Below are 8365 nucleotides of genomic sequence, written 5' to 3'. Positions count from 1 at the left end.
AGGAGAACAAGTCCTCCAAAGCGGAGAAGAAAGCATTAAAATCCAAGAGGACAGTATATACAGAAGTGTGTGTGTGAGGATGAGGGGACTATGGTGCTAAAGCCTAAACTACAGAAAAACACTGCTGAGGAGGCCGGCTGTGCCTGCTCATTAAGTGTCTTTTGATCTCAGAGACTGTGGGAAGCCACTGAAGGTTCTAGCCAGGGAAGCTTTGAATTTTAGACAAGATGCATTTGAGGAGAGAAGAGTGGAGGCAAGGAAGCCCAAGAATCTGCTACGCTAGCCTGGGCAATGGTCACTGCCAAGGCTAAAGACCTGCATTATACCAGTGGCATCAGGGACATAGAGGAGGCAATAGGTTTAAAAAGAATCTAGAAATAAATCAAGTCACCAGAGTGTATGCCCCTTAGGGTAAGAAAGAGAATACTTCCCACTTGGATGCCTGGGAGGGACTGTTCACCAAGAGGGGAGAAAAAGATGAGGCACACAGTATATTCAACTAAGTCCTTATTTGAGTCCTTTATGTCTGAGGTGCCTGTAGACATGCCCTGGATCCAGCAGAGTTAGACTAGAGGTTGGGAATGTAGCTCAAGTGGTAGCGTGTCTGGGGAGCAGCAGGGGGCCCTAAATTCAAATCCCAGTATTCCTTCATCCTATCCCCACCCCCCAACCTATCTGCCTCGCCACAAGCCAGATGTGCTGGCTTGATGTGGACATAGAGATCAGGAGGAAAACAATAAAAAAGAATCTTTTGCCAGTCCTGTGACTTGAACTCAGGTACTGGGTACTGTCCCTGAGTTTCCCTTAGCTTAAGGCTAGGACTCTATCACTTTAGCCACAACACCACTTCCAGTTCTCTGTGTGTGTGTGTGTGTGTGTGTGTGTGTGTGTGTGTGTGTGTGTGTGTGTACATGTGTACGTAATACTGAGGAATCAAATCCAGCTAGGCAAGCACTCTACCACTAGGCCACATTCCTGAGACACCAGGTTCTTAACAAAAAAAAAAAAAGTTGAGGTTATTCCCAGTCTCATAAAACCCTGTTTCTTTCTATCCCCCATGAAAAAGACTATAGGCATAGGGTAGCCTCTGAGGTAGATCTCAGTCGTAGAGCATTTGCCTTGCTTTGGGGTTCAACTTCCAGCACAGAAGAAAAGTGGGGGGGAAGGAGGAGGAAGAGGAGTGGTGTTATGTGGTTATGTATGTTTTCTTCCTCTCCCTCCTGCTTTATTTCTCAGGTCTCTCATTCTGTGGGAAACAATATTGTGCTATGTCTCAACAGTCCAAGCTTTCAGAAGAGACCACAGCCTCTCAACTAAGCTGTTCCTGGGTTCCTGGCCCACAGAAACTATGGGAGAGTAAGTGCTTGTGGTTTTAAGATGCGAAGTTTAGGGCTGATTAATTTTGCAAAAGCCAAGAGAGAAAAGATTTCTAAGACTGAGTATTTACTGGTCTAGGGATTGCAAGTGCACCAGAAGACTGATAAATGTTCCTGGATTTGAGAAGAGAAGGGTATTTCACATGCTCCCTGCGAATGATCTCAAGGGCTGAGCCTCAGATGTGAGGTAAAGAAGAACTCTGTTATGACTACCCAGCATCCATCTCCCCATTGCCTGTAAAACTCCCTGAGTTTTCCCTCAGTAACCACCATTGCCTACCAAATACATGTCCATGACGCTGTCTATCAAGGAGCCCAAGCTGTTCACAGACCAATGGAAGGCCACATGACCCAAGCTGCATCAATCATAAACCCGCCCTGGAATCTGAGTCATGAATTTATATGACAGGAGGCCCAAACCTGGTTGGAGCTGATTTGTGCTATAGTCAATCCCCTAAGGAATCTGCTATTCCTTTCCGCCATCTCAATTTCTGCTATGGCCCTGGTCCCTCATTTCCTTCTAATAAATTCCTTTCTTTTTTTACTTAACAGGTATCAGTCTTGGTTGCATGCAGCCAAAAAACTAACTCATAAATCTTCTTCAATAATTTCGGATGAAGAGAACAAAGGAAAAGGATTCTAAAGCACAGACTAGAGGGAAGTAGAGAAGTGTGTGTGTGTGTGTGTGTGTGTGTGTGCGCGCGCGCGCTTAGGGTGATGGAAACTTGGATGTGTTACTGGCCCAGAAGAAGCACAGAGAGGTGTAAAGGCAATATAGACAGAAAAGAGAATGATTGAGTAAAATTCTCAGTGATCATGATGGGATGGACAATATATAGGTTTAAGGACTGGATTAGAACCAAGCTTGGGAGATGAAGTAAATGTGGATATGAAATTTTGCCTTAATTTTACCTGTTGGGTCTGAATAGGTAGTTTGAAAGGATATCCTAGGAAAGGCAGTGAGTAAGAGAGGGGACTGCCCACAAAGTTGGAATGTGCTGGGTACCAGTGGCTCATGCTTACAATCCTAGCTACTAAGGAAGCTGAGCTCTGAGGATTGTAGTTCAAAGCCAGCATGGGTAGGAAAGTACGTGAGACTCTTTTATCTTCAATGAACCACCAGAAAACCAGAAGTGGTGTTGTGACTCAAAGAGGTAGAGTGCTAGCCTTGAGCAAAAAAACTCAGGGACAGTACCCAGGCTTTGAATTCAAATCCCACAACTGACAATGACCACGATGATGATGATGATGACGACAAGGATAAGGAAGACAACGATGATGAGGAAGAGGAAAAGACGGAAGAGAAGGAGGAGGAAGGAGGAAAAAAGAAAGAGGAGGGAGGAGGAGGGAGGAGGAAGAAGAGGAAGAGAAGGAAGAGGAGGAGGAGGAAGAGGAGGAAGAAGAGGAAGAGGAGGAGGAGAAAGTTGGAGTAGATCCGTATATGCTACTTTGATATCATTTTTCTCTGGACCAAACTCAGCTGCTTAGAACAGGATTTGATAAATGAGGCAGAAGGCCAGGGGTAGAAAGGAATGAGAGTATGCTAGTCATTTTCCATTTACCCTCCAGGTCTACCCTCTTGCCCTTCTCTTTCCATATGGACAACATCATTCAGGCTCTTGTGCCCTCAAACCTCTAATTATGTGATCCCTAAGTGAAACTCCAGCAGGGCATTAGAGCAAGAACAGGAAAGAAAATCTGCTAGATATTTCTCCTCCTCCAAACTCTGCTCAGTAGCTTGGTTCTGGCCATCACTGTACATTGCCCTCCACAATGCCCCAGCTCCTCAGGCACAATCCATGGCTCTGGCAGAGTCTAGTAATACCATTTCTTTTCCTTGCCATTCAGACTGAAGGATGGTCACAGCTTTCCTGCTGTCTTAAGCTCCCTTCTTGGTTCCCCCACCAACCTGCCTACGGCTCTGCAAAGAGTCCCTTCATTAAATAATCTTCAAAATCCCAGCTGCGGTGCTTTCTGTTTCCTGCTGGGACCTTCACTATTAGAGAGTTAGTGACAGAGATCAGATGGTCCACTATGAGACTCTGGCTGGGCAGGGAAGGGAGAGAATCAGGAAGGGGTCCAGCAGACTAGCAGACAACAGAAGGATCAAGGGATGAGAGCTCCCTATGAGCTGATGCTATAGGTGTGACAACCATGAGGGCCTTTCAGACCTGGATCAGAGATCGAAGCTGGATTTTGAAGACAAGGAAAGTACCAAGTTGTGATTAAAACTGCATTTAAAAAAATGGGACTCAAGAGTCCTATCGTAGAATCTTTGCTCTGTCACTTTATAAAATGTGATTCAAGCCAGTGATATCACTTGACTCTAACTCTATATCCTTCTATGTTTTTTTCTTTTGCCAGTCATGGGACTTGAACTCAGAGTCTGGGCACTCTCCCTGAGCTTCTTTTGCCAAGGCTAGCATTCTACCACTTGAGCTACAGCACCACTTCCAGCTTTTTCTGTGTATGTGGTACTGAGGAATCGAACCCAGGGCTTCATGCATGCTAGGCAAGCACTCTACCACTAAACCACATTCCCAGACTATATCCTTGTCTTTAAAATGAGGCTATTGATATAAACCTTACGCAAAAGCATTTAGCACAATACCAGGCACACAGTTCAGATGCACAATGTTTGCTATGTATGCCACAGTCCTGAGTAATGACTCCGTCATGGGAGTGGATGGTTGAATGCAAAGAAGGTCATCCCAAACCAGGTGGAAAGGGAATGGGAGGCAAGATAATTGAAAAAATGCATCAGCACAAGACTGTTAAGTATCCAGCAGGGCTGGATCCAAGTGGCTCAAGCCTATAATCCTAGCCAGTCAGGAAGCTGAGATCTGAGGATTGTACTTCAAAGCCAGACCAGGCAGAAAAGTCTATAAGATTCTTATCTCCAATTAACCAGGAAAAAATACCCTCACAAAACTAGAAGCAGAGATACAGCTCAACTGGCAGAAAGCCAACTTTGAGGGAAAAAGAAAAAAAAAAGCCCAGAAATTCAAGTCCCACTACCTCACAAAGCAATGTGGTACAGAGCCATCTTGATTCAGCCTGGTGAAACTGACTTGATTTATGGCCTTTAGCATTAGGAGAGAATAAATGTCTCTGTGTTAAACCATCTGGTTTGTGGGAATTTGTAAATAATAAATATACTCATCCCCACACCCAGACATTCTATTTGTAGATAAAACCCAATGGGCTTGGAAATGTTTCTTCTCCAAAAGTCACGCACAAGAATGATCACATCAGTGCCAGGAGTGTGGCTTTGTGGTAGAGTGCTTGCCTAGCATTCACAGAGCCCTGGATTTGATTCCTCAGTAGCACATACACAGAAAAAGTCAGAAGTGGTGCCATGATTCAAGTGGTAGAGTGCTAACCTTGAGTAGAAGCTCAAGGACAGTGCCCAGGCCCTGAGTTCAAGCCCCATGGTTGGCAAAAAAAAAAGAAAGAAAAATTTAAAAAAGAACAGGTCAATTTCAGATAAGCACAAAACAAGAACTTCATTCCAGACATATGTTCCTAGCAAGGACATGGGCTTGAGTTCAAACTGAAACAGCAGCAGCAGCAACAGCAGCAGCAACCACTGACACCAGACAGAAGAGAAAACATTGTACTGGGTTCTGTTTATAGCAATTAAATTGCCAGGAACTGCTAAGAGACACATGTCTCCCAGCTACTTGGGAGGAAAAGAGGATAAAAATTGAGATTTGAAGCTATCCTGCATAAAAAGTTCTGGAGACCTCATCTTACCAGAAAAAGCCGGGAATTGGCTGAGTAAGGTGGCTCATGCCCGTAATCCTAGCTACTGAGGAGGCTGAGATCTGTGGCTAGAGGTTCAAAGTCAGCCTGGGCACCAGGCTCTAATTAATCACTAAAAACTGGGAAGTGGGGCTGTGGCTCAGGGATAGGGTGATAGCCTTGAGCTGAAGAGCTCAGGAACAGGCCGAGTTCAAGCCCCATGACCCACACAAAAAAAGAAAAAGAAAAAGCTGGGAATGGCAGTATATGCCTCTCATCCCAGCTACTTAGGAAGGATCATAGTCCAGTGCAGACTGGAGGGTGTCTACCTAGCATGTGTGTAACTCTGAGTTCAAACCCTACTACCACAAAAAATAAAAATAAATAAATAACATATCACTCACTGAATGATATAAAACTAGGAAGACATAAAACTATGGTGGGAGAAGTTAGGAATTAATTACTATATAAGGGTAGCATTTCCGACTACCAGGAGAGAAGAGGTTATCTGTGACCAAAAAGGAGCCAATGAGAGACAATGGGAGGAATTGGGGTACTGCAAATGGAAAACATGGGTGTTTTACCACATTAACTATATGCTTGACATATAGTTCTTTTTTTTCTTTTTGGTGCCAGCTCTTTGGTCCCTTGGCTCTTTTGCTCAAGGCTGGCACTCTAATACTTGAACCAAAGCTCCACTCCTGGCTTTTTGGTGATTAATTGGAGATAAGAGTCTCCTGAACTTGAACTTTCCTGCCTGGAGCTGGCTTGGAACTGTGATTCTCAGATCTTAAACTCTTGAGAAGCCAGGATGACAAGCATGAACCACCCATACTTGGGCTCTTACACACATTTCTGCATGTGTTTTTGTTTTTGTTTTGTTTTTTTGCACCAGTCCTGAGGCTTGAACTCAGGCCTTGGCACCGTCCCTGAGCTGCTTTTGCTCAAGGCTAGCACTCTACCACTTGAGCCACAGCACCACTTTGGCTTTTTCTGTGTATGTGGTACTGAAGAATGGAACCCAGGGCTTCATGCATGCTAGGAAAGCACTCTTACCACGAAGCCACATTCCCAGCCCTTGTGAATGTTTTATTTTGTAACTATAAAGTATCACAGTGGTGTGGTGACTAACTTTTAACTGAAGTCTTCCAGTGTCCCTTCACGGTGTCCTCAGGCCCTTCTTGGCTCCGCCACTGGAAACAGCAATCTCTAAAGCCAGCATGTTAAGCTGGGGCCTCCTCGGGGGTCTGCAGAAGAGCCCAGCTTAGGCCTGGCACACAGACAACTCAGGGAGTGTTTGTTGCCAAGACACTGGGCCACCTTACACGGTCATTGTGGCGGTCCCTGCCTGCGTCCTCACCGGTTCCTGCTCCCCACGAGGCAGCTGATGACCACCAAAGGAGCTGGGGGAGGCTCTGCTTTTCCACTCACCTTTTCCTGTTTCTCCCTATCCCATCCGGGAATCTTCCCTGCGGCCTTGGGAAGGACTGAGGCGCTCCTGGAGTGGTCCCTCGGTCACTCTGTGGTCTCCGCCTTCAAGGGCCAGCCACGTCCCTCAAAGCCCTGCACGTGGCCATTTCCCACCCCACAGTATCGGGTTTCTTTGATCTCCTGAGTTGTTTCCCATGGTGGAATCTGACCCCCTTCTGGGCCTCTAGGATCCGTGGGTCACTTCTCATGGCCTCCTCACCCACAAGCTCTCACAAGCTGAGGCGCCTGTGCTCCCTCAGGAGGGAGAGTTCGAGAGGTGTGAGGTAAGGCCTCGCGGTTCCCGCCAAGGCAGACTTCCGGTCAGGTACTGCGCAGGCGTGAGTTCCTTCCGCGGCGCTCCTGCCAAGGCAGACTTCCGGTCATGGTCCCAGTCACTGCCCCCGAGCGGGTTCCTTCGGCTGCTCTGGCGTTTATTCTTCTTCCGGTTTGTGTCTCTCTATAGGCCTGAGTGGAGGGGCGGGGCTTCCGCGGTGGGCGTGTCTTCCTCGTGGGCGGGGCTTACACGTAAGGCGGGGTCTGAAGGGTGGAACTCAAGCTGGAAGTGGAGTTAGAAACCTCTGAAGAGCCTGTTTGTGGGGACACCACCAGCCTGCAGGCTGAAACCTCAGAGGTTCTAAATTGACGCCAGTTTGTTCAAGAAATGGCAGCAGCTTCCACCTTCCGGTCCAAGTAAACTTCAAGACCCGGGAGAGCCTCAAGTCCTAGAAGGTTGTGGAAAGCAAGCCTGTACCCTTGCCCAAACCCCCAGGTAAAGGTCCAGAATCAAGCTCCACCTTGCTGTCCACACTGATAACATTCAGTATTTTGAGCTGGGAGTTTTGCCTAGCGGTAGAGTGCTCGCCTAGCACGAAAACCCGGGTTCCATTCCTCGGTACCACATACATAGAAAAAGCCAAAAGTGGTAGAGCTCTAGCCTTGAGAATGCATAAGGACAGTGCTCAGGCTCTGAGTTCAAGCTCCAGGACTGGCAAAAAAAAAAGTAATTTCTGTGTTCATCAGGATAGGCCAGAGGCCTATCAAAAAAAAAATACATATAAAACCCACACAAGGGGCCAGGAGTTTGGCCTAGTGGTAGAGTGCTTGCTTAGCATGCACAAAGACCTGGGTTCGACTTCTCAGTACCACATAGAAAAAGCCAGAAATGGTGCTGTGGCTGAAGTGGCAGAGTGATAGCCTTGAGGGAAAAAAAAAAAAAAAGCCCAAGGCCCAAGGACAGTACCCAGGCCCTGAGTTCAAGCCCCAGGACTGGCAAAAAACAAAAAACAAAACAAACAAACAAAAAAAACCCACATGGGGGGGCCCGGAGTTTGGCCTAGTGGTAGAGTGCTTGCCTAGCGTGCACGAAGACCCGGGTTCAATTCCTCGGTACCCCACATACATAGCAAAAAGCCGGAAGTGGTGCTGAGGCTCAAGTGGTAGAGCTCTAGCCTTGAGAAAGCCCAAGGACAGTGCTCAAGCCCTGAGCCCAAGCCCAGGACTGGCAAAAAAAAAAAAACCACATAGGGGGCCCGGGAGCATAGCCTAGTGGCAGAGTTGGCAGAATGTTTACCTAGCATACATGAAGCCCTGAGTTCGATTCCTTGGTACCACATACACAGAAAAACTCAGAAGTGGCACTGTGGCTCACGTGACAGAGTGCTAGCCCTGAGCAAAAGTGTCAAAGGACAGTTCCCAGCCCCACCACTAGCAAAAAAAAAAAAAAAAGACTTTGAGGCAGTGTAACAACTCCCTCCCTGGAGCTGGATATTATCACA

The sequence above is a fragment of the Megascapheus bottae genome, chromosome 31, assembly GCF_031878675.1.
Source record: "Megascapheus bottae isolate mThoBot1 chromosome 31, mThoBot2.hap1, whole genome shotgun sequence".
Lineage (NCBI taxonomy): Eukaryota > Metazoa > Chordata > Mammalia > Rodentia > Geomyidae > Megascapheus > Megascapheus bottae.
The sequence above is the reverse complement of the archived record's forward strand: the minus strand, read 5'-3'. Positions refer to the sequence as shown.